We start from the raw sequence: 26,604 nt of genomic DNA on the forward strand, positions 1-26,604 counted from the left end.
AGATTAGGATCGTGACCCCTTTGGATTTTGCCTCCACATTTGAGGCGTGTAACGCCAGGGGGAAGTAGTTGCTTTGCAATTTAGGAATAGAGTCTGTACGGAAGTGTGTTTCCTGTATGAGCGCAATGTGTGTTCGAGACTGTTGGAGGGAGAGTAGTAGTATCGAGCGTTTTTCAGGGGTATTGAGACCTCTTATGTTCACCGAGTGTAATTTAAGTGATTGGGTTATGGAGGGTGAGAGACCCTGAGTTGAAGGTGTGTCCGTCATGTCCGCCATGGTAGGGAAGTGGAGGGAGGGGGGAGGGTGGGTGTGTTTAGGTGAGCTGACGAAGTGATGTATTTTACACCCGTGTGATCTATGAGAAATGTACCGATGAGGAGTGGAACCTTATGTCCACTGACCTCCCTAACTATAAATCGGTGAGGTACAGGTCCTGCGTGAGGCACCACGCCCCTGAAGGGATGTAGAGACCCGCGACAGGCCTGTGTGGGAGTTGACCTAAAACCAGGCGATGGAGAAGAAAGCGGGTGTGTGTGGCGAAGGTGGGTAGACAGTCCTCCGCCACAGGAGGATATGAAGCAAATGAGTGAGGTATATAGCTTCAGGAAAGTGTTTAGACGTGTGCAAAAGGGACTTCAGGGGGCTATCCTGGGTTCAGATGTCACCATGGGCACCCTAGGGTGCTGAGAGTCGGCAGAACATCAAAATATGGAAAACAAAAAAAGATTAACATAAACATGCCTTTAGGTGAAGCGACTTCAAGTGCTGATTATTAAGGTCCATCAGTCCCCAGCCCAGCAATGCGGTGCGGGTCGGATTCAGCTACAATTACTCAGGAAGTACTTTGTCTCTCCCACCGAAGTGGGAGTCGGTGCTGGCAGGTTAGGGATGGAGCCCAAAACAGCAACTTGAAATTGATTTTCCCAAGGTTAACAGAATCAAACTCGAAAATATACTATTCAAAATAGTGGCAGCACATTTTGGAGTAACCATGAGGGCCAGACCGGGTCTAAAGCCCGGAGCCTGAACTTGTCATCAGAATCGATAGCATACTAACTTGCCAGTAGGCGAGGGAGCAGTAAAACATAAGTAAGGTCTACCGGCCATTTCTTACTCCTGTACATTAGCATGGGGCTCACTGTTACGAAGCTTGTCCAGCATATCGTTCCGCCGGTGGATGGAGTGAGATGCCCTCCGTACTGAAGGAAGTCCGGTGCAGTAGGTAGATAAGGGCCGATGCGTTGTCTATCGCAAGACCGGGATTGCTGTGGAGGTCCCGACTGTGACCGTACGGAGGAGAAGCGTGCAGGATCCATGTATAGGGACGTGGTATCAAAGGCTGATTGGAGCTCCTCTCTGCAGCGTAGTGACGTACCGTAGCTGACTGCGTAGGCGCCCTGTGAGACGCATGCATGCTGTGATGTCGGTTTGCATTCTGGGTTTTGTAGTTGTGAGGGAGGGAGAGAACGTTCGGCTGGAGTCCGGCTGGAAGGGGTGTGGACATCCATCCGAGCGGGCTTCAGTTTCGGTCTGAAGGGCGGTGAATGGGAGTGTCCCATGAGCGAACAGTTTTCTCCTCGCAGCATATGGTGTGGGAAAGGTTCAAAGAGGTGCAAGGACAGAGGTGTCCGCAGGCGACCTTTCTATACAGCTAGAGTTGGGCTTCCATAGTATACCCCAAAAACTAGCATATCGAAAAAACAAAAGAATAACAAGAAAAAAATGTGTAAAACGAAAAATATTAAACATATAACTGGGGTTTGATCTGTAAACTGGAGCTAGCAGGCAGGATCGTTCGTGAAAGAGACAGAGGGACGTCTACAAGTGCATATCAAACATGCCTGTGGCGGTCTCTTCTTCGGCCCCGGGATCTCTGCGAGAGGTCAGGGCTGTTGGCCCGGTAGTTGGAACGGTGTGAGGTATGGTTTCTGCGCGATGAAGGAGATCGTGCCCTGGCGGGCGGTGGCGCTTGTGTCTCCATAGGATCCTCTCTCATCATCTCCCGAGTAGGATTCCGGGGGCGAAAGGCAGCGTACCAATTGGGAACCGGCACTGATGGGATACCGAGGGTGGCACAAAAATGGGGTAGGTCTTCTGGAACCTTGAGGCTGGCAGTACGGCCATGAGCCGTAGCTTGAAGGCAGAAGGGAAATTTCCATTTATAGGCTATTTGTTTGTCCTTCAGGGCCTCCAACAGAGGTCTGAGGTCGCGCCTGTGTTGGAGCGTGATTCCAGAGAGGTCTGGAAAGATTTGTACCTGCGTTCCCTCATACACTATCTGTGTTCTGCCCCGCGCCATTTTGATAATGTCCTCCTTAAGTCTAAAGTCCACAATGCAGCAGACTATGTCCATCGGAGTGTCGGTCTCCCTGCCCTTAGGGCGTAGGGCCCGGTGAATACGTTCCATGGCTATTGGGGTTTGGGTAGGGCGGTTAAGGAGGTTGTTAAAGATAGATATTACAGCTGTGGAGATCTGCTCTCCGTCAATCGATTCTGGAAGGCCTCTGATGCGTAGGTTGTGCCTTCTGCCCCTGTTATCGAGGTCCTCAAGGTGCCTCTGCATATCCCTCATCTGCCTGGTGTGAAAGTCTACATCTTCTATGACCGATTGTATGGTGAACTCATGCCTTTCTGTGACCTTTTCTATCACCTGTACCCTGTCATTAAGCGATCTGAGTTCAAGTTTGAGGTCGGAAATGGCTGCCGACAGTGTACCCTTGATATCCTCCGCTATGGAGAGGAGGTCTTGGATGTTCAGGGGCGGGTGGGGCCTGAGTTCTATCCCTTCACCCCCGTCGTTCGTTTGAGGCGGAATGACTGACTGATGTTGCGGTTGTGAGGGCGGCTGTGAGGAGTGAGCCGATGTCTGGCGGGAGGGCGCCATGTTGCCTCTGCCCGTCCGGAACATCTCCGGGATGTTCTGCCCCTGTGTCCCGGCCAGATCTCTCGGGGATCTCGAGCGCGATGCCGACGAGTTCCGTGATGCTGTCCCCATAGTTTAGTGTGGGTGTGAGTCGTGAGTACCTCGATATTTAGGCAGCTTTATCCTGTGGCGGACGGAGCTCCGAGATTAGGCGACTGTCTCCATGCCAGGTCAGGCCACGCCCCCCCTCTTCTAAACAACAATTTCATTTTTATTGTTTGCTTTTCTCTCTACAAAAAATAGAGGTGAATCTTGGCAACATATAAAGATAAGGATGGCTATAAAGACCACCTCATAGACTGTACATGTATTAATGGTTCATTTTCATTTAACAAGATTACTAGCTTATGTAACTCAGCAACAGATATAGTAATAAGCGAATCTGCCCAGCTTTAATTTGTTCAGGTGAACCTTGCAGTAAATCCCATCAAAGTGTGTGTGTGTGTGTGCAGGGCAGCCATCAGAAATTTTAGACAGCTTAAGGCCTCTTTCACACGGACGATCCGTATGTCCGTTTTTCATCCTTCCGTTTTCGGATGTCAGTGACATGTCCGCTGACATCCGACTCGCTCCGATCCGAAAAGTGTAACGGAGGAAAAAATAGGATTTTTTAAAACAGCTTACCTGTAAAATCCTTTTCTTTCGAAGGACATCACGGGACACAGAGCCACAGTAATTACTGATGGGTTATATAGGTATCACTGGTGATTGGACACTGGCACACCCTATCAGGAAGTTCAACCCCCTATATAATCCCTCCCCCTTGCAGGGATACCTCAGTTTTGTAGCCAAGCAATATAGTGTATTAGAAGAGGGGTGGGACCTCTGTGTCCCGTGATGTCCTTCGAAAGAAAAGGATTTTACAGGTAAGCTGTTTTAAAAAATCCTATTTTCTTTCTCGAACATCACGGGACACAGAGCCACAGTAATTACTGATGGGTTGTCCCAGAGCAATGCTACCTGAGGGGGGGAACCACAACCAAGTAGGGTGCAATCAGACCTGAGGACCCTGTACCGCTGCCTGCAGCACACTACGCCCAAAGGCGATATCCTCATGCCTTCTCACATCCACCTGATAGAATCTGGTGAATGTATGAACTGAAGACCAGGTTGCGGCCTTGCAGATTTGAGCCATAGAGGCCCGGTGATGCACTGCCCAAGAAGCACCAATAGCCCTTGTGGAATGTGCCCTGATCTGAAACGGAGGAATCTTCTGTTTCAAACCGTAAGCTTGAATGATCAACTGTCGAATCCATTTAGAAATGGTAGCTTTTGACGCTGCCTGTCCTCTATTGGGACCCTCTGGCAGCACAAACAAAACATCCGTCTTGCGGATCTGAGTAGTTGCCCCTAGATAGGCCTTAACTGCTCTTACTACATCCAACGAATGTAGAGATCTCTCTTCCGGAGAACAGGGATCTGGAAAAAAGGAAGGTAGAACAATGTCTTGGTTTAAATGAAAATCAGAAACCACCTTCGGTAAAAAACTAGGATGAGGGCGTAGTACCACTCTATCCTTGTGTATAATCAAATAAGGCTCCTTACAGGAAAGAGCTGCTAATTCTGATACTCTTCTAGCAGAAGAGATGGCCACCAGAAAAATTAATTTCCTTGTCAACAAGACCAAAGGAATCTGACTTATTGGTTCAAAAGGCCGTTTCTGTAACACAGCCAGGACCAAATTCAAGTCCCAGGGGTTTAGGGGCGCTTTAACCGGAGGATTAAGACGCATCACCCCCTGCATAAAGTTTCGGACCAAAGAATGCGAAGCAAGTGGCCGCTGAAATAATACTGATAAAGCAGAGACCTGGCCCTTGATGGTACTCAAGGCCAGCTTCATCTCTAATCCCATCTGTAGAAAATCAAGGATTCTACCTATGACATATTTCCTGGGATGCCAACCTCTGGATTCACACCAGGTTATATAAGCTTTCCAGACTATGATAAATCATCCTGGAAGCTGGCTTCCTTGCATTAATCAAGGTAGATATGACAGGACCTGAGAGCCCACGACTCTTCAGAACGTGGGTCTCAATAGCCAAACCGTCAAATTTAGCGTTTGTAAGGCAGGATGGAACACTGGACCTTGAGATAACAGGTCTGGGCGTTCCGGTAGTGTCCACGGGGAACCTACCGTCATCCTTACTATTTCTGCATACCAAGTCCTTCTGGGCCAAGCGGGGGCCACCAGAAGTACCGACTTCCTTTCCTGCCTGATCCTGCGAAGGAGTCGTGGTAGTAGCAGAATAGGCGGGAATGCGTAAATCAGTGAGAACCGATGCCACGGAATCACCAACGCATCCGTCCCGCATGCAAGAGGATCTTTTGTCCTTGCCACAAATCTGTCTATCTTTTTGTTGAATCAGGATGCAAAGAGATCTACATCTGGAACCCCCCATCTTTGGCATATGGCCCAAAAGACGTCGGGATGCAGAGACCATTCCCCTGGAAGTAACTGCTGGCGACTTAGATAGTCCGCCTGCAAATTCTCTATTCCCGGGATGAAAACTGCCGATATGCATGGCACCTGCATCTCTGCCCAGACTAAGATCTGGTTCACCTCTTTTTGAGCAGCTCGGCTCCGGGTGCCTCCCTGATGATTGACATAAGCCACTGCTGTGGCATTGTCGGACTGGATCCTGACCGGACAACCCTGTAGCCTGATAGTCCAGGCTTTTAGAGCTAGATGTATCGCCCGGATCTCCAGAATGTTGATGGGTAAGGTCCTCTCTGTCTTGGACCATACTCCTTGGACCGCAGCCTGTTCCAGAACTGCTCCCCAACCTGACAGACTGGCATCTGTTGTTGCCACCGTCCAGGTAACCGGTAGAAAGGATTTCCCCTTCTGCAGGTTTTCAGGTATGAGCCACCAATTGAGGCTCTGATGCACCGCATGCGACAGGTGCATCGGAAAGTCTAATGCCTGAACCTTCTTGTTCCAGGTCGACAGAATACTGTGTTGCAGCATTCTTGAGTGAAACTGAGCATAGGGAACTGCTTCGAATGAAGACACCATCTTCCCTAGTAGCCTCATACAAAGGCGGACTGAGGGACCCTTCTTGGTCCTTACTGTCAGAATCAGCTCTCTCAAAGCAGTGATCTTTGCCTGGGGTAGAAATATTTTCTCCTGGCTTGTATGTATAATCAGACCTAAATATTCCAGTCTTCTTACTGGTTTTAGGAAAGACTTTTCTAAGTTGAGGATCCAACCCAGGTGTTCTAGATACCTGACCGTGGTCCTCAAGTTTCCATTCAAAGAGGCTACCGACCGGTCTATCAAGAGCAGGTCGTCTAGGTATGCTATGACAGCTATACCCTGAGCCCTTAATCTGGCCAGAGGAGGAGCCAAGATCTTTGTGAACACTCGAGGTGCAGTGGCTATCCCAAAGGGCAGAGCCATAAACTGGAAATGGCGCCCTCCTACCTCGAAGCGCAGAAACTTCTGATGAGCAGGAAAAATGGGCACATGCAGATATGCATCTCTGATGTCTATTGATGCCAGAAATTCTCCTCCCTGCAGGGTGGGAACTACTGTTCGAATTGATTCCATGCGGAAGGATTGAATCCTTAGGAATCGGTTCAGATCCCTTAAGTCCAAAATGGGCCTGACATCCCCATTTGGCTTTTGGACCGTAAAAAGGTTGGAATAGAAGCCCAATCCCTGGTCCTTTGCGGGAACTATCATAATGACCTCCTGCGACAAAAGTCGCTCTAACGCTAGAAGGAGCGACTGCTTCTTCTCTGGGTCTCTGGGAACATTTGATCTGAGGAACCGAGGAGAAGGGAATTCCTGAAACTCCAGCTTGTACCCTAAGGTTACCGTGGAGACTACCCATCTGTCCTGGAAGTCCTCCTGCCAGAGCTCTGAGAATTGTCGCAGTCTTCCCCCCACTCGAGTGAGCGGGGGCGCCCCCTCATGCAGAGGTCTTAGTGTTTTGCCTAGTAGGCTTCTTTCCCCAGGACTTCTTTTGTCCCTGGGGTTGACTCTTGTCTCTGGACCCCGATGGAGGCGGCCGTCGAGACTGCCTGGAGGCTGAAGCCCCCGGCGCTGGGGAAAGAGTCCGTTTGAAAGAGGGACGCTTACTCTTCTTCTTGACAGGTAAGAGAGTGCTTTTCCCACAAGAGATTCTCTTGATATAGTTATCCAAGTCCTCTCCAAACAACCTTGCACCACGAAATGGAAACCCAGCCAGTAGCTTCTTACATGGTGCTTCGGCTGACCAATTTTTCAACCATAGGATTCTACGTATATGCACCAACCCCAGTGAAAGACGGGAGGTTTGCACGATAGAATCTCTAATGGCGTCAACCACAAAGCATAAGGCCGCTGGAAGGTTAGCAAACCCCTGGGCCTGCTGTTCAGGTAATACTTTGATGACCTGCTTAACATGGTCTCTTAAGTATTGACAGACTCCAATCGCTGCTATTGCAGGTTGGGCCACTGATCCTGCTAAGGAGAAAACATCCTTCAATAGGGATTCCATCCTTTTATCTACAGGATCCCTGAGCATCTGAGCATTGTCTACAGGACAAGTCAGGCTATTATTTATGGAGGAAATGGCGGCATCAATAGCTGGTATTCCCCACATTTTAATAAACTTTTCTTCCATCGGATAAAGTGTTGAAAACTTTCTCGGCGGAAAAAAACGTTTGTCTGGGTGATCCCACTCAGACTAAATAAGCTTTTCAAGTAAAGTATGAACAGGAAAAGCATGTGCTGCTTGGAAAGGTTTCAGTGACCCCAAAGCAGAAGAGGATTCTTTAGCAGTTTCAGGTATGGGCAACTTAAATGTGGAGCGGACCAATCCAGTGAGGATCTGCACTAAGACTTTCTCCTCTTGGGAAGTCGCAGAGGGTCCCTCTCCACCTGAATCCTCCGAAGAGGAATCATCCATCCCATCCCGATCCTCTGAAAGGGATTCATCTCCTTTATCCCAGAGCTCCTCTGTCTGAGGGTCTTGGGGAACAGAGGAAAGCCTAGTGCGTTTTCTTCCACTGAGTGAAGACGTAATCACGGCCATTAATCTTTCCTCTAGACCATTAATGGTTGAGGAAAAAAAACCTCTTGTGTAATATATACAGGGGCTGAAGTGCCAGAAGCAGGTGTAGCCCCTGACCCCGATGGCTCTCCCTGGCTAGCCGTCCCTGGCCCATCTTTAGGGGGGAAGGATGCTGCCGACAGGGGGCCCTCAGAACCTGAACGAGATCCCCTAGTGTCTCTGGTTCCTGGGGTGCTTGAACCTCTTCTACCCATAGTGCAAAGCAACAAGGTGTGAGGTATACAAATGAACACTGTCCGCTGAGCGATGTAGTCTGGCTAAAAGCCTTGCTACCCAATGCTCAGTCTGGTGTTACTTCAGTAAATGCTGCCTAGGAGAATGCCTGTGTCCCACCTTACATGCGACCGTCAGCTCTGTGTCTCTCAGAAGGCTGAGTGCACCTGTACAGAGTGCCTTTAATAGCCTGCAGCTGGCCTGAGTGGGAGTCTAAACACTCTGTGCTGACATCCCGCCCCCTCCTCTACCGCCCCCCCCCCTCGAGTTTTGAAAAAAACGAGCGCTTCCCGCACTGCTGACTCTCCTGTCATGCTCTGGAGAAAAGGCTGGGGATGGGGGGGGGGGGGAAGGAGGGAGACTGGTAACAAGATTTGCCTGAACGGCTATCTTCAGAGATGGTGGCCATTAGGCCACAGAGCCCGGGTGGTATAACCACTTTCTAGACCCCTGTGGCCCCTCTCTAGCCTGGGGGGGGAACATTCAAACATGAGAAATCCCCCCATCCACCTTACCTGCTTGCAGCCTGCTTGATACGCTGGGACATACACAGCGATTACAACACCTGAGACAATCAGTCAGCATGTGTAGGTTTGTGCTCTTGGCAGCCCCCGGTGGTCACAATAGGCATAGCATGCATTTACCTTAAAGGAGAAAAGCCACTAGAACTCAAAAATTCTGTGGAATCTCCTCTTACCTTATCCAGCCGCAGGGTGCCGTTTACACAGACCCAATCTTCACCTCTCACGGTGGGCTCTGTTTGAAAAAACCGTCAGAGACTGGGGCCCCCATCAGTAGGGGGATCCAACAGTTCTGGGACCGTAAAGCACCTCGCCAGAAATTAGGAAGTTTAAAGCCATTTTCTGATCTGCGGGGTCCAGCTCTCTAAAAAGAGAAGCATTACGGGTAAAACCTCGTTTCTTCGGACACGAGGCCCGGGTACCATTCAATTCGGCCATGAAAAGACACTTTGAATGGATCCGGTTCGCCTGGCTTGCCCCAGTATAGGATCTTAGGATATTCCCTTTGGAGCTCAGCACAGGACATCTTTACACGTCCATCACCTAAGACACTGGCGTAAAAACTGAGGTATCCCTGCAAGGGGGAGGGATTATATAGGGGGTTGAACTTCCTGATAGGGTGTGCCAGTGTCCAATCACCAGTGATACCTATATAACCCATCAGTAATTACTGTGGCTCTGTGTCCCGTGATGTTCGAGAAAGAAACCTACTTTTCCATCCCTTTTCGGATCGGATCGGGTGACGACGGACACTACGGTCCGTCGTCATCCGATCCCCCCATAGGGGAGAGCGGCCCTCTGACAGGTCCGCCGCTGCACAGCGTGCAGCGATGGACCTGTCATCTTCCTGCTCAGTGGGGATCGGCGGAGCGATCCCCGCTGAGCAAGCGGGTGTTCACGGGGCGGATCATCACTGATCTGCCCCGTGTGAAAGAGCCCTTAAGCCTGCGCCCCCCCCCCACCAGTCCTGACCACCAATTAACATGCCCTAGGGTCCACTCACTAGCTGTCCCACCCAATTCGCCCACTGGCCATCCCACCAAGTCCTTCAGCACACCCACTTTTATATTAGCAGTCTTACAACTTAATATCTGAAAATTAAAAGTGTATCCCAATTCACCAGTGCTTTCAAGATTTAATAGTAGGGAATTGAGCAGGACCCTACACTAACACTAACTGCAATACCTTTTCAATGATCCCCAGCAAAGAGACATCCCAATCCAGCAAAGGCGGCCCAATCCAGCAGCTGTACGCACCCTCCTCACACCTGTACACACTCAGCCCCCCCCACACCTGTACACACTCAGCCCCTCCTCACACCTATACACACTCAGCCCCCCCACACCTGTACACACTCAGCCCCCCCACACCTGTACACACTCAGACCCCCCTCTCACCTGAATGCACTCAGTCCCCTCTCACTCCTGTATACACTTAGCCCCTCCTCACACCTGTATACACTCAGCCCCCCTCTCAAATGAATGCACTCAGTCCCCTCTCACTCCTGTACACACTTAGCCCCTCCTCACACCTGTATACACTCAGCCTCCTCCTCACACCTGTATACATTCAGCCTCCTCCTCACACCTGTTCACACTCAGCCCCCTCCTCACACCTGTACGCACTCAGCCTCCCCCCTCACATCTGTATGCATTCAACCCTTCCTCACACCTGTATGCACCCCGCCCCCTCCTCACACCTGTATGCACTCAGCTTCACTCTCACCCCTGTACGCACTCAGCCTCCCCCTCACCCTTGTATTCACTCAGCCCCACCCTCACACTTGTATGCACTCAGGCCCTATTGTATGCACTCAGCTTTCCCCTCACACCTGTAGGCACCCAGCCCCCCCTCAACCTGTACGCACTCTGCGTCCTCCTCACACCTGTACGCACTCAGCTCCCCCTCACACCTGTACACACTCAGACCCCCCTCTCACCTGAATGCACTCAGTCCTCTCTCACTCCTGTACACACTTAGCCCCTCCTCACACCTGTATACTCTCAGCCCCCCTCTCACCTGAATGCACTCAGTCCCCTCTCACTCCTGTACACACTTAGCCCCTCCTCACACCTGTATACACTCAGCCCCCTCCTCACACCTGTATACATTCAGCCTCCTCCTCACACCTGTTCACACTCAGCCCCCTCCTCACACCTGTATGCACTCAGCCTCCCCCCTCACATCTGTACGCATTCAACCCCTCCTCACACCTGTATGCACTCCGCCCCCTCCTCACACCTGTATGCACTCAGCTTCACTCTCACCCCTGTATGCACTTAGCCTCCCCCTTGTATGCACTCAGCCCCACCCTCACACTTGTATGCGCTCGGGCCCTACTGTATGCACTCAGCTTTCCCCTCACACCTGTAGGCACCCAGCCCCCCCTCAACCTGTGCGCACTCTGCGTCCTCCTCGCACTTGTACGCACTCAGCCCCCTCCTCACACCAGTACGCACTCAGCTCCCCCTCACACCTGTACACACTCAGACCCCCCTCTCACCTGAATGCACTCAATCTCCTCTCACTCCTGTACACACTTAGCCCCTCCTCACACCTGTATACACTCAGCCCCCCCTCTCACCTGAATGCACTCAGTCCCCTCTCACTCCTGTACACACTTAGCCCCTCCTCACACCTGTATACACTTAGCCCCCTCCTCACACCTGTATACATTCAGCCTCCTCCTCACACCTGTTCAAACTCAGCCACCTCCTCACACCTGTATGCACTCAGCCTCCCCCCTCACATCTGTACGCATTCAACCCCTACTCACACCTGTATGCACCCTGCCCCTTCCTCACACTTGTATGCACTCAGCTTCACTCTCACCGCTGTACGCACTCAGCCTCCCCCTCACCCTTGTATGCACTCAGCCCCACCCTCACACTTGTATGCACTCAGGCCCTACTGTATGCACTCAGCTTTCCCCTCACACCTGTAGGCACCCAGCCCCCCCTCAACCCGTACGCACTCAGCCCCCTCCTCACACCTGTATACATTCAGCCTCCTCCTCACACCTGTTCACACTCAGCCCCCTCCTCACACCTGTATGCACTCAGCCTCCCCCCTCACATCTGTACGCATTCAACCCCTCCTCACACCTGTATGCACTCCGCCCCCTCCTCACACCTGTATGCACTCAGCTTCACTCTCACCCCTGTATGCACTTAGCCTCCCCCTTGTATGCACTCAGCCCCACCCTCACACTTGTATGCGCTCGGGCCCTACTGTATGCACTCAGCTTTCCCCTCACACCTGTAGGCACCCAGCCCCCCCTCAACCTGTGCGCACTCTGCGTCCTCCTCGCACTTGTACGCACTCAGCCCCCTCCTCACACCAGTACGCACTCAGCTCACCCTCACACCTGTACACACTCAGACCCCCCTCTCACCTGAATGCACTCAATCTCCTCTCACTCCTGTACACACTTAGCCCCTCCTCACACCTGTATACACTCAGCCCCCCCTCTCACCTGAATGCACTCAGTCCCCTCTCACTCCTTTACACACTTAGCCCCTCCTCACACCTGTATACACTCAGCCCCCTCCTCACACCTGTATACATTCAGCCTCCTCCTCACACCTGTTCACACTCAGCCCCTCCTCACACCTGTACGCACTCAGCCTCCCCCCTCACATCTGTACGCATTCAACCCCTCCTCACACCTGTATGCAACCCGCCCCTCCTCACACCTGTATGCAACCCGCCCCTCCTCACACCTGTATGCACTCAGCTTCACTCTCTCTCCTGTACGCACTCAGCCTCCCCCTCACCCTTGTATGCACTCAGCCCCACCCTCACACTTGTATGCGCTCAGGCCCTACTGTATGCACTCAGCTTTCCCCTCACACCTGTAGGCACCCAGCCCCCCCTCAACCTGTACGCACTCTGCGTCCTCCTCACACCTGTACGCACTCAGCTCCTTCCTCAAACCTGTACGCACTCAGCTCCCCCTCACACTTGTACACACTCAGACCCCCCTCTCACCTGAATGCACTCAATCCCCTCTCACTCCTGTACACACTTAGCCCCTCCTCACACCTGTATACACTCAGCCCCCCCTCTCACCTGAATGCACTCAGTCCCCTCTCACTCCTGTACGTACTTAGCCCCTCCTCACACCTGTATACACTCAGCCCCCTCCTCACACCTGTATACATTCAGCCTCCTCCTCACACCTGTTCACACTCAGCCACCTCCTCACACCTGTACGCACTCAGCCTCCCCCCTCACATCTGTACGCATTCAACCCCTCCTCACACCTGTATGCACCCTGCCCCCTCCTCACACCTGTATGCACTCAGCTTCACTCTCACCCCTGTACGCACTCAGCCTCCCCCTCACCTTTGTATGCACTCAGCCCCACCCTCACACTTGTATGCACTCAGGCCCTACTGTATGCACTCAGCTTTCCCCTCACACCTGTAGGCACCCAGCCCCCCCTGAACCTGTACGCACTCTGCGTCCTCCTCACACCTGTACGCACTCAGCACCCTCCTCATACCTGTACACACTCAGACCCCCCTCTCACCTGAATGCACTCAGTCCCCTCTCACTCCTGTACACACTTAGCCCCTCCTCACACCTGTATACACTCAGCCCCCCTCTCACCTGAATGCACTCAGTCCCACCCTCACACTTGTATGCACTCAGGCCCTACTGTATGCACTCAGCTTTCCCCTCACACCTGTAGGCACCCAGCCCCCCCCTCAACCTGTACGCACTCTGCGTCCTCCTCACACCTGTACGCACTCAGCACCCTCCTCACACCTGTACGCACTCAGCTCCCCCTCACACTTGTATGTACTCAGTCTCCCCCATACATCTGTACGCACTGAGCTCCCCTCACACCTGTACGCACTCAGTGTCTTGCTCACACCTGTACGCACTCAACGTCCTCCTCACACCTGTATGCACTCAACGTCCTCCTCACACCTGTACAAACTCAACGTCCTCCTCACACCTGTACAAACTCAACGTCCTCCTCACACCTGTACAAACTCAACGTCCCCCTCACACTTGTACGCATTCAACGTCCCCCTCACATTTGTACACACTCAGACCCTCTCACACTTGTACACACTCAGCCCCCCACACCTGTACGCACTCAGCCCTCCTCACACCTGTGCGCACTCAGCCCCCTCTTACACCTATACACACTAAGCCCCCCTTACACTTGTATGCACTCAGCCTCCCCCATACACCTGTACGCACTCACCTCCCCTCACACCTGTACGCACTCAGCTCCCCTCACACCTGTACACACTCCGCGTCCTCCTCACACATGTACGCACTCAACATCCTCCTCACACCTGTACGCACTTAGCCCTCCTCACACCTGTACACACTCAGCCCCCTCACACCTGTATGCACTCAGCCCCCCCTCACACCTATACACACTAAGCCCCCCTCACACTTGTATGCACTCAGCCTCCCCCATATGCCTGTACGCATTCAGTGTCCTCCTCACACCTGTACGCACTCAGCGTCCTCCTCACACCTGTACGCACTCATCCACCCCCCACTCCCCTGTACGCCCTCAGCTCCCTTAACACCTGTATGCACTTAGCCCCCGCCTCACACCTGTACGCACTCAGCTTCCCCCCTCACATCTGTACGCACTCAACCCCCTCCTCACACCTGTATGCACCCGCCCCCTCCTCACACCTGTATGCACTCAGCTTCACTCTCACCCCTGTATGCACTCAGCCTCCTCCTCACCCTTGTATGCACCCAGCCCCACCCTCACACTTGTATGCACCAAGGCCCACCCTCCTACTGTATGCACTCAGCCTTCCCCTCACACCTGTAGGCACCCAGCCCCCCCTCAACCCGTACGCACTCTGCGTCCTCCTCACACCTGTACGCACTCAGCCCCCTCCTCACACCTGTACGCACTCAGCCCCCTCCTCACACCTGTATACACTCAGCCCCCCCTCTCACCTGAATGCACTCAGTCCCCTCTCACTCCTGTACGCACTTAGCCCCTCCTCACACCTGTATACACTCAGCCCCCTCCTCACACCTGTATACATTCAGCCTCCTCCTCACACCTGTTCACACTCGGCCACCTCCTCACACCTGTACGCACTCAGCCTCCCCCCTCACATCTGTACGCATTCAACCCCTCCTCACACCTGTATGCACCCTGCCCCCTCCTCACACCTGTATGCACTCAGCTTCACTCTCACCCCTGTACGCACTCAGCCTCCCCCTCACCTTTGTATGCACTCAGCCCCACCCTCACACTTGTATGCACTCAGGCCCTACTGTATGCACTCAGCTTTCCCCTCACACCTGTAGGCACCCAGCCCCCCCTGAACCTGTACGCACTCTGCGTCCTCCTCACACCTGTACGCACTCAGCACCCTCCTCATACCTGTACACACTCAGACCCCCCTCTCACCTGAATGCACTCAGTCCCCTCTCACTCCTGTACACACTTAGCCCCTCCTCACACCTGTATACACTCAGCCCCCCTCTCACCTGAATGCACTCAGTCCCACCCTCACACTTGTATGCACTCAGGCCCTACTGTATGCACTCAGCTTTCCCCTCACACCTGTAGGCACCCAGCCCCCCCCTCAACCTGTACGCACTCTGCGTCCTCCTCACACCTGTACGCACTCAGCACCCTCCTCACACCTGTACGCACTCAGCTCCCCCTCACACTTGTATGTACTCAGTCTCCCCCATACATCTGTACGCACTGAGCTCCCCTCACACCTGTACGCACTCAGTGTCTTGCTCACACCTGTACGCACTCAACGTCCTCCTCACACCTGTATGCACTCAACGTCCTCCTCACACCTGTACAAACTCAACGTCCTCCTCACACCTGTACAAACTCAACGTCCTCCTCACACCTGTACAAACTCAACGTCCCCCTCACACTTGTACGCATTCAACGTCCCCCTCACATTTGTACACACTCAGACCCTCTCACACTTGTACACACTCAGCCCCCCACACCTGTACGCACTCAGCCCTCCTCACACCTGTGCGCACTCAGCCCCCTCTTACACCTATACACACTAAGCCCCCCTTACACTTGTATGCACTCAGCCTCCCCCATACACCTGTACGCACTCACCTCCCCTCACACCTGTACGCACTCAGCTCCCCTCACACCTGTACACACTCCGCGTCCTCCTCACACATGTACGCACTCAACATCCTCCTCACACCTGTACGCACTTAGCCCTCCTCACACCTGTACACACTCAGCCCCCTCACACCTGTATGCACTCAGCCCCCCCTCACACCTATACACACTAAGCCCCCCTCACACTTGTATGCACTCAGCCTCCCCCATATGCCTGTACGCATTCAGTGTCCTCCTCACACCTGTACGCACTCAGCGTCCTCCTCACACCTGTACGCACTCATCCACCCCCCACTCCCCTGTACGCCCTCAGCTCCCTTAACACCTGTATGCACTTAGCCCCCGCCTCACACCTGTACGCACTCAGCTTCCCCCCTCACATCTGTACGCACTCAACCCCCTCCTCACACCTGTATGCACCCGCCCCCTCCTCACACCTGTATGCACTCAGCTTCACTCTCACCCCTGTATGCACTCAGCCTCCTCCTCACCCTTGTATGCACCCAGCCCCACCCTCACACTTGTATGCACCAAGGCCCACCCTCCTACTGTATGCACTCAGCCTTCCCCTCACACCTGTAGGCACCCAGCCCCCCCTCAACCCGTACGCACTCTGCGTCCTCCTCACACCTGTACGCACTCAGCCCCCTCCTCACACCTGTACGCACTCAGCCCCCTCCTCACACCTGTACGCACTCAGCTCCCTCCTCACACCTGTACGCACTCAGCTCCCTCCTCACACCTGTACACACTCAGCCCCCTCCTCAGAGCTGCATGCGCTCAGTCCCCTCCTCACACCTGTACACACTCAGCCACCCTCCCACTTGTACACACTCAGAGCCCCCCTTATACTTGTACACACTTAGACCCCCACACCTCTACGCACTCAGCCCCCCTCACAACTGTACGCACTCAGCTCCCACTCACACCTGTACACACTCAGCTCCCCTCACACCTGTACACACTCAGCCCCCCTCACACTTGTATGCACTCAGTCTCCCCTATACATCTGTATGCACTCAGCTCCCCTCACACCTGTATGCACTCAGCGTCCTCCTCACACCTGTACACACTCAACGTTCTCCTCACACCTGTATGCACTCAACGTCCTCCTCACACCTGTACGCACTCAATGTCCCCCTCACACTTGTACACAGTCAGACCCCCTCACGCTTGTACACACTCAGCCCCCCACACCTGTATGCACTCAGCCCTCCCTTACACCTACACACACTAAGCCCCCCTTACACTTGTATGCACTCAGCCTCCCCCATACACCTGTATGCACTCACCTCCCCTCACACCTGTACGCACTCAGCTCCCCTCACACCTGTACACACTCAGCGTCCTCCTCACACATGTACGCACTCAACATCCTCCTCACACCTGTACGCACTTAGCCCTCCTCACATCTGTACACACTCAGCCCCCTCACACCTGTATGCACTCAGCCCCCCCCCTCACACCTATACACACTAAGCCCCCCTCACACTTGTATGCACTCAGCCTCCCCCATATGCCTGTACGCATTCAGTGTCCTCCTCACACCTGTATGCACTCAACGTCCTCCTCACACCTGTACGCACTCAATGTCCCCCTCACACTTGTACACAGTCAGACCCCCTCACGCTTGTACACACTAAGCCCCCCACACCTGTATGCACTCAGCCCTCCTCACACCTGTATGCACTCAGCCCTCCTCACACCTGTATGCACTCAGCCCTCCTCACACCTGTATGCACTCAGCCCTCCTCACACCTGTATACACTAAGCCCCCCCTCACACTTGTATGCACTCAGCCTCCCCCATACACCTGTACGCACTCAGCTCCCCTCACACCTGTACACACTCAGCTCCCCTCACGCCTGTACGCACTCAGCTCACCTCACACCTGTACGCACTCAGCTCACCTCACACCTGTACGCACTCAGCGTCCTCCTCACACCTGTACGCACTCAACGTCCTCCTCACACCTGTACACACTCAACATCCTCCTCACACCTGTACGCACCCAGCCCACTCCTCACACCTGTGTGCACTCAGCTTCACTCTCACCCTTGTACGCACTCAGCCTCCCCCTCACCTTTGTAGACACTCAGCCCCACCCTCACACCTGTATGCACTCAGCCCCACCCTCCTACTGTATGCACTCAGCCTTCCCCTCACACCTGTAGGCACCCAGCCCCCCTCAACCTGTACACACTCTGCGTCCTCCTCACACCTGTACGCACTCAGCCCCCTCCTCACACCTGTATGCACTCAGACCCCTCCTCACACCTGTACACACTCAGTCCCCTCCTCACACCTGTACACACTCAGTCCCCTCCTCACACCTGTACACACTCAGCCCCCTCCTCACACCTGCATGCACTCAGTCCCCTCCTCACACCTGTACACACTCAGCCACCCTCACACTTGTACACACTCAGAGCCCCCCTCACACTTGTACACACTTAGACCTCCACACCTCTACGCACTCAGCCCCCCTCACCCCTGTACGCACTCAGCTCCCCCTCACACCTGTACACACTCAGCCCCCCCTTACACCTGTACACACTCAGCCCCCCCTCACACTTGTATGCACTCAGCCTCCCCCATACACCTGAACACACTCAGATCCCCTCACAACTGTACGCACTCAGCGTCCTCCTCACACCTGTACGCACTCAATGTCCCCCTCACACTTGTACACAGTCAGACCCCCTCACGCTTGTACACACTCAGCCCCCCACACCTGTATGCACTCAGCCCTCCCTTACACCTACACACACTAAGCCCCCCTTACACTTGTATGCACTCAGCCTCCCCCATACACCTGTATGCACTCACCTCCCCTCACACCTGTACGCACTCAGCTCCCCTCACACCTGTACACACTCAGCGTCCTCCTCACACATGTACGCACTCAACATCCTCCTCACACCTGTACGCACTTAGCCCTCCTCACATCTGTACACACTCAGCCCCCTCACACCTGTATGCACTCAGCCCCCCCCCTCACACCTATACACACTAAGCCCCCCTCACACTTGTATGCACTCAGCCTCCCCCATATGCCTGTACGCATTCAGTGTCCTCCTCACACCTGTATGCACTCAACGTCCTCCTCACACCTGTACGCACTCAATGTCCCCCTCACACTTGTACACAGTCAGACCCCCTCACGCTTGTACACACTAAGCCCCCCACACCTGTATGCACTCAGCCCTCCTCACACCTGTATGCACTCAGCCCTCCTCACACCTGTATGCACTCAGCCCTCCTCACACCTGTATACACTAAGCCCCCCCTCACACTTGTATGCACTCAGCCTCCCCCATACACCTGTACGCACTCAGCTCCCCTCACACCTGTACACACTCAGCTCCCCTCACGCCTGTACGCACTCAGCTCACCTCACACCTGTACGCACTCAGCTCACCTCACACCTGTACGCACTCAGCGTCCTCCTCACACTTGTACGCACTCAACGTCCTCCTCACACTTGTACACACTCAACATCCTCCTCACACCTGTACGCACCCAGCCCACTCCTCACACCTGTGTGCACTCAGCTTCACTCTCACCCTTGTACGCACTCAGCCTCCCCCTCACCTTTGTAGACACTCAGCCCCACCCTCACACCTGTATGCACTCAGCCCCACCCTCCTACTGTATGCACTCAGCCTTCCCCTCACACCTGTAGGCACCCAGCCCCCCTCAACCTGTACACACTCTGCGTCCTCCTCACACCTGTACGCACTCAGCCCCCTCCTCACACCTGTATGCACTCAGACCCCTCCTCACACCTGTACACACTCAGTCCCCTCCTCACACCTGTACACACTCAGTCCCCTCCTCACACCTGTACACACTCAGCCCCCTCCTCACACCTGCATGCACTCAGTCCCCTCCTCACACCTGTACACACTCAGCCACCCTCACACTTGTACACACTCAGAGCCCCCCTCACACTTGTACACACTTAGCCCTCCACACCTCTACGCACTCAGCCCCCCTCACCCCTGTACGCACTCAGCTCCCCCTCACACCTGTACACACTCAGCCCCCCCTTACACCTGTACACACTCAGCCCCCCCTCACACTTGTATGCACTCAGCCTCCCCCATACACCTGAACACACTCAGATCCCCTCACAACTGTACGCACTCAGCGTCCTCCTCACACCTGTACGCACTCAGCATCCTCCTCACACCTATACGCACTCAACGTCCTCCTCACACCTGTATGCACTCAACGTCCTCTTCACACCTGTATGCACTCAACGTCCTCTTCACACCTGTACGCACTCAGCCCCCTCCTCACACTTGTACACACTCAGACCCCCTCACACTTGTACACACTCAGCCCCCCCACACCTGTACGCACTCAGCCCTCCTCATAACTGTACGCACTCAGCCCCCCTCACACCTATACACACTAAGCCCCCCTCACATTTGTATGCACTCAGCCTCCCCCATACACCTGTACGCACTCAGCCCCCTCCTCACACCTGTACGCACTCAGCCACCTCCTCACACCTGTACACACTCAGTCCCCTCCTCACACCTGTACACACTCAGTCCCCTCCTCACACCTGTACACACTCAGCCCCCTCCTCACACCTGCATGCACTCAGTCCCCTCCTCACACCTGTACACACTCAGCCACCCTCACACTTGTACACACTCAGAGCCCCCCTCACACTTGTACACACTTAGCCCTCCACACCTCTACGCACTCAGCCCCCCTCACCCCTGTACGCACTCAGCTCCCCCTCACACCTGTACACACTCAGCCCCCCCTTACACCTGTACACACTCAGCCCCCCTCACACTTGTATGCACTCAGCCTCCCCCATACACCTGTACGCACTCAGATCCCCTCACACCTGTACGCACTCAGCGTCCTCCTCACACCTGTATGCACTCAGCATCCTCCTCACACCTATACGCACTCAACGTCCTCCTCACACCTGCATGCACTCAACGTCCTCTTCACACCTGTACGCACTCAGCCCCCTCCTCACACTTGTACACACTCAGACCCCCTCACACTTGTACACACTCAGCCCCCCCACACCTGTACGCACTCAGCCCTCCTCATAACTGTACGCACTCAGCCCCCCTCACACCTATACACACTAAGCCCCCCTCACATTTGTATGCACTCAGCCTCCCCCATACACCTGTACGCACTCAGCCTCCTCCTCACACCTGTACGCACTCAGCCACCTCCTCACACCTGTACACACTCAGTCCCCTCCTCACACCTGTACACACTCAGCCCCCTCCTCACACCTGCATGCACTCAGTCCCCTCCTCACACCTGTACGCACTCAGCCACCCTCACACTTGTACACACTCAGAGTCCCCCTCACACTTGTACACACTTAGCCCCCCCACACCTCTACGCACTCAGCTCCCCCTCACACCTGTACACACTCAGCCCCCCCTTACACCTGTACACACTCAGCCCCCCTCACACTTGTATGCACTCAGCCTCCCCCATACACCTGTACGCACTCAGATCCCCTCACACCTGTACGCACTCAGCGTCCTCCTCACACCTGTACGCACTCAGCATACTCCTCACACCTGTACGCACTCAGCATACTCCTCACACCTGTACGCACTCAACGTCCTCTTCACACTTGTACACACTCAGACCCCCTCACACTTGTACACACTTAGCCCCCCACACCTCTACGCACTCAGCCCCCCTCACCCCTGTATGCACTCAGCTCCCCCCCACACCTGTACGCACTCAGCCCTCCTCATACTTGTATGCACTCAGCCCCCTCACACCTATACGCACTCAGCCCCCCTCACACCTATACACACTAAGCCCCCCTCACATTTGTATGCACTCAGCCTCCCCCATACACCTGTATGCACTCAGCCCCCCCTTACACCTGTACGCACTCAGCTCCCCTCACACCTGTACACACTCAGCGTCCTCCTCACACATGTACGCACTCAACATCCTCCTCACACCTGTACGCACTTAGCCCTCCTCACATCTGTACACACTCAGCCCCCCCCTCACACCTATACACACTAAGCCCCCCTCACACTTGTATGCACTCAGCCTCCCCCATATGCCTGTACGCATTCAGTGTCCTCCTCACACCTGTATGCACTCAACGTCCTCCTCACACCTGTACGCACTCAATGTCCCCCTCACACTTGTACACAGTCAGACCCCCTCACGCTTGTACACACTCAGCGTCCTCCTCACACATGTACGCACTCAACATCCTCCTCACACCTGTACGCACTTAGCCCTCCTCACACCTGTACACACTCAGCCCCCTCACACCTGTATGCACTCAGCCCCCCCCTCACACCTATACACACTAAGCCCCCCTCACACTTGTATGCACTCAGCCTCCCCCATATGCCTGTACGCATTCAGTGTCCTCCTCACACCTGTACGCACTCAGCGTCCTCCTCACACCTGTACGCACTCATCCACCCCCCACTCCCCTGTACGCCCTCAGCCCCCTTAACACCTGTATGCACTTAGCCCCCGCCTCACACCTGTACGCACTCAGCTTCCCCCCTCACATCTGTACGCACTCAACCCCCTCCTCACACCTGTATGCACCCGCCCCCTCCTCACACCTGTATGCACTCAGCTTCACTCTCACCCCTGTATGCACTCAGCCTCCTCCTCACCCTTGTATGCACCCAGCCCCACCCTCACACTTGTATGCACTCAGGCCCACCCTCCTACTGTATGCACTCAGCCTTCCCCTCACACCTGTAGGCACCCAGCCCCCCCTCAACCCGTACGCACTCTGCGTCCTCCTCACACTTGTACACACTCAGCCCCCTCCTCACACCTGTACGCACTCAGCTCCCTCCTCACACCTGTACGCACTCAGCTCCCTCCTCACACCTGTACACACTCAGCCCCCTCCTCAGAGCTGCATGCGCTCAGTCCCCTCCTCACACCTGTACACACTCAGCCACCCTCCCACTTGTACACACTCAGAGCCCCCCTTATACTTGTACACACTTAGACCCCCACACCTCTACGCACTCAGCCCCCCTCACAACTGTACGCACTCAGCTCCCACTCACACCTGTACACACTCAGCTCCCCTCACACCTGTACACACTCAGCCCCCCTCACACCTGTACACACTCAGCCCCCCTCACACTTGTATGCACTCAGTCTCCCCTATACATCTGTATGCACTCAGCTCCCCTCACACCTGTATGCACTCAGCGTCCTCCTCACACCTGTACACACTCAACGTTCTCCTCACACCTGTATGCACTCAACGTCCTCCTCACACCTGTACGCACTCAATGTCCCCCTCACACTTGTACACAGTCAGACCCCCTCACGCTTGTACACACTCAGCCCCCCACACCTGTATGCACTCAGCCCTCCTCACACCTGTATGCACTCAGCCCTCCTCACACCTGTATGCACTCAGCCCTCCTCACACCTGTACACACTAAGCCCCCCCCACACTTGTATGCACTCAGCCTCCCCCATACACCTGTACGCACTCAGCTCCCCTCACACCTGTACAAACTCAGCTCCCCTCACGCCTGTACGCACTCAGCTCACCTCACACCTGTACGCACTCAGCTCACCTCACACCTGTACGCACTCAACGTCCTCCTCACACCTGTACGCACTCAACGTCCTCCTCACACCTGTACACACTCAACATCCTCCTCACACCTGTACGCACCCAGCCCACTCCTCACACCTGTGTGCACTCAGCTTCACTCTCACCCTTGTACGCACTCAGCCTCCCCCTCACCTTTGTACACACTCAGCCCCACCCTCACACCTGTATGCACTCAGCCCCACCCTCCTACTGTATGCACTCAGCTTTCCCCTCACACCTGTAGGCACCCAGCCCCCCTCAACCTGTACACACTCTGCGTCCTCCTCACACCTGTACGCACTCAGCCCCCTCCTCACACCTGTATGCACTCAGACCCCTCCTCACACCTGTACACACTCAGTCCCCTCCTCACACCTGTACACACTCAGTCCCCTCCTCACACCTGTACACACTCAGCCCCCTCCTCACACCTGTACACACTCAGCCCCCTCCTCACACCTGCATGCACTCAGTCCCCTCCTCACACCTGTACACACTCAGCCACCCTCACACTTGTACACACTCAGAGCCCCCCTCACACTTGTACACACTTAGCCCTCCACACCTCTACGCACTCAGCCCCCCTCACCCCTGTACGCACTCAGCTCCCCCTCACACCTGTACACACTCAGCCCCCCCTTACACCTGTACACACTCAGCCCCCCCTCACACTTGTATGCACTCAGCCTCCCCCATACACCTGTACGCACTCAGATCCCCTCACACCTGTACGCACTCAGCGTCCTCCTCACACCTGTACGCACTCAGCATCCTCCTCACACCTATACACACTCAACGTCCTCCTCACACCTGTATGCACTCAACGTCCTCTTCACACCTGTATGCACTCAACGTCCTCTTCACACCTGTACGCACTCAGCCCCCTCCTCACACTTGTACACACTCAGACCCCCTCACACTTGTACACACTCAGCCCCCCCACACCTGTACGCACTCAGCCCTCCTCATAACTGTACGCACTCAGCCCCCCTCACACCTATACACACTAAGCCCCCCTCACATTTGTATGCACTCAGCCTCCCCCATACACCTGTACGCACTCAGCCCCCTCCTCACACCTGTACGCACTCAGCCACCTCCTCACACCTGTACACACTCAGTCCCCTCCTCACACCTGTACACACTCAGCCCCCTCCTCACACCTGTACACACTCAGCCCCCTCCTCACACCTGCATGCACTCAGTCCCCTCCTCACACCTGTACGCACTCAGCCACCCTCACACTTGTACACACTCAGAGTCCCCCTCACACTTGTACACACTTAGCCCCCCCACACCTCTACGCACTCAGCGCCCCCTCACACCTGTACACACTCAGCCCCCCCTTACACCTGTACACACTCAGCCCCCCTCACACTTGTATGCACTCAGCCTCCCCCATACACCTGTACGCACTCAGCGTCCTCCTCACACCTGTACGCACTCAGCATCCTCCTCACACCTGTACGCACTCAACGTCCTCCTCACACCTGTACGCACTCAACGTCCTCTTCACACTTGTACACACTTAGACCCCCTCACACTTGTACACACTTAGCCCCCCCACACCTCTACGCACTCAGCCCCCCTCACCCCTGTATGCACTCAGCTCCCCCCCACACCTGTACGCACTCAGCCCTCCTCATAACTGTACGCACTCAGCCCTCCTCATACTTGTATGCACTCAGCCCCCTCACACCTATACGCACTCAGCCCCCCTCACACCTATACACACTAAGCCCCCCTCACATTTGTATGCACTCAGCCTCCCCCATACACCTGTATGCACTCAGCCCCCCCTTACACCTGTACGCACTCAGCCCCCTCCTCACACCTGTACACACTCAGCCCCCTCCTCACACCTGTACACACTCAGCCCCCTCCTCAGGTGTGAGGAGGGAGCTGGGTGCATACAGGTATAAGGAGGGGCTGAGTGCGTACAGGTGTGAGGGGGGCTGAGTGCATACAGGAGTGGGGGGGCTGAGTGCGTACACCTGTACGCACTCAGCCCCCTCCTCACACCTGTACGCACTCAGCCCCCTCCTCACACCTGTACACACTCAGCCCCCTCCTCACACCTGTACACACTCAGCCCCCTCCTCACACCTGCATGCACTCAGTCCCCTCCTCACACCTGTACGCACTCAGCCACCCTCACACTTGTACACACTCAGAGCCCCCCTCACACTTGTACACACTTAGCCCCCCCACACCTCTATGCTTTCAGCCCCCCTCACACCTGTACGCACTCAGCTCCCCCTCACACCTGTACACACTCAGCCCCCCCTTACACCTGTACACACTCAGCCCCCCCTCACACTTGTATGCACCCAGCCTCCCCCATACACCTGTACGCACTCAGATCCCCTCACACCTGTACGCACTCAGCGTCCTCCTCACACCTGTACGCACTCAGCGTCCTCCTCACATCTGTACGCACTCAACGTCCTCCTCACACCTGTACGCACTCAAGGTCCTCTTCACACTTGTACACACTCAGACCCCCTCACACTTGTACACACTTAGCCCCCCACACCTCTACGCACTCAGCCCCCCTCATCCCTGTACGCACTCAGCTCCCCCTCACACCTGTACACACTCAGCCCCCCCTTACACCTGTACACACTCAGCCCCCCCCTCACACTTGTATGCACTCAGCCTCCCCCATACACCTGTACGCACTCAGATCCCCTCACACCTGTACGCACTCAGCGTCCTCCTCACACCTGTACGCACTCAGCGTCCTCCTCACACCTATACGCAGCCCTCCTCATAACTGTACGCACTCAGCCCTCCTCATAACTGTACGCACTCAGCCCTCCTCATACTTGTATGCACTCAGCCCCCTCACACCTGTACGCACTCAGCCCCCCTCACACCTATACACACTAAGCCCCCCCTCACATTTGTATGCACTCAGCCTCCCCCATACACCTGTATGCACTCAGCCCCCCTCACACCTGTACGCACTCAGCCCCCTCCTCACACCTGTACACACTCAGCCCCCTCCTCACACCTGTACACACTCAGCCCCCTCCTCAGGTGTGAGGATGGGGCTGGGTGCATACAGGTATAAGGAGGGGCTGAGTGCGTACAGGTGTGAGGGGGGCTGAGTGCATACAGGAGTGGGGGGGCTGAGTGTGTACACCTATACGCACTCAGCCCC

This window comes from Aquarana catesbeiana, linkage group LG03, assembly GCF_042186555.1.
Source record: "Aquarana catesbeiana isolate 2022-GZ linkage group LG03, ASM4218655v1, whole genome shotgun sequence".
Lineage (NCBI taxonomy): Eukaryota > Metazoa > Chordata > Amphibia > Anura > Ranidae > Aquarana > Aquarana catesbeiana.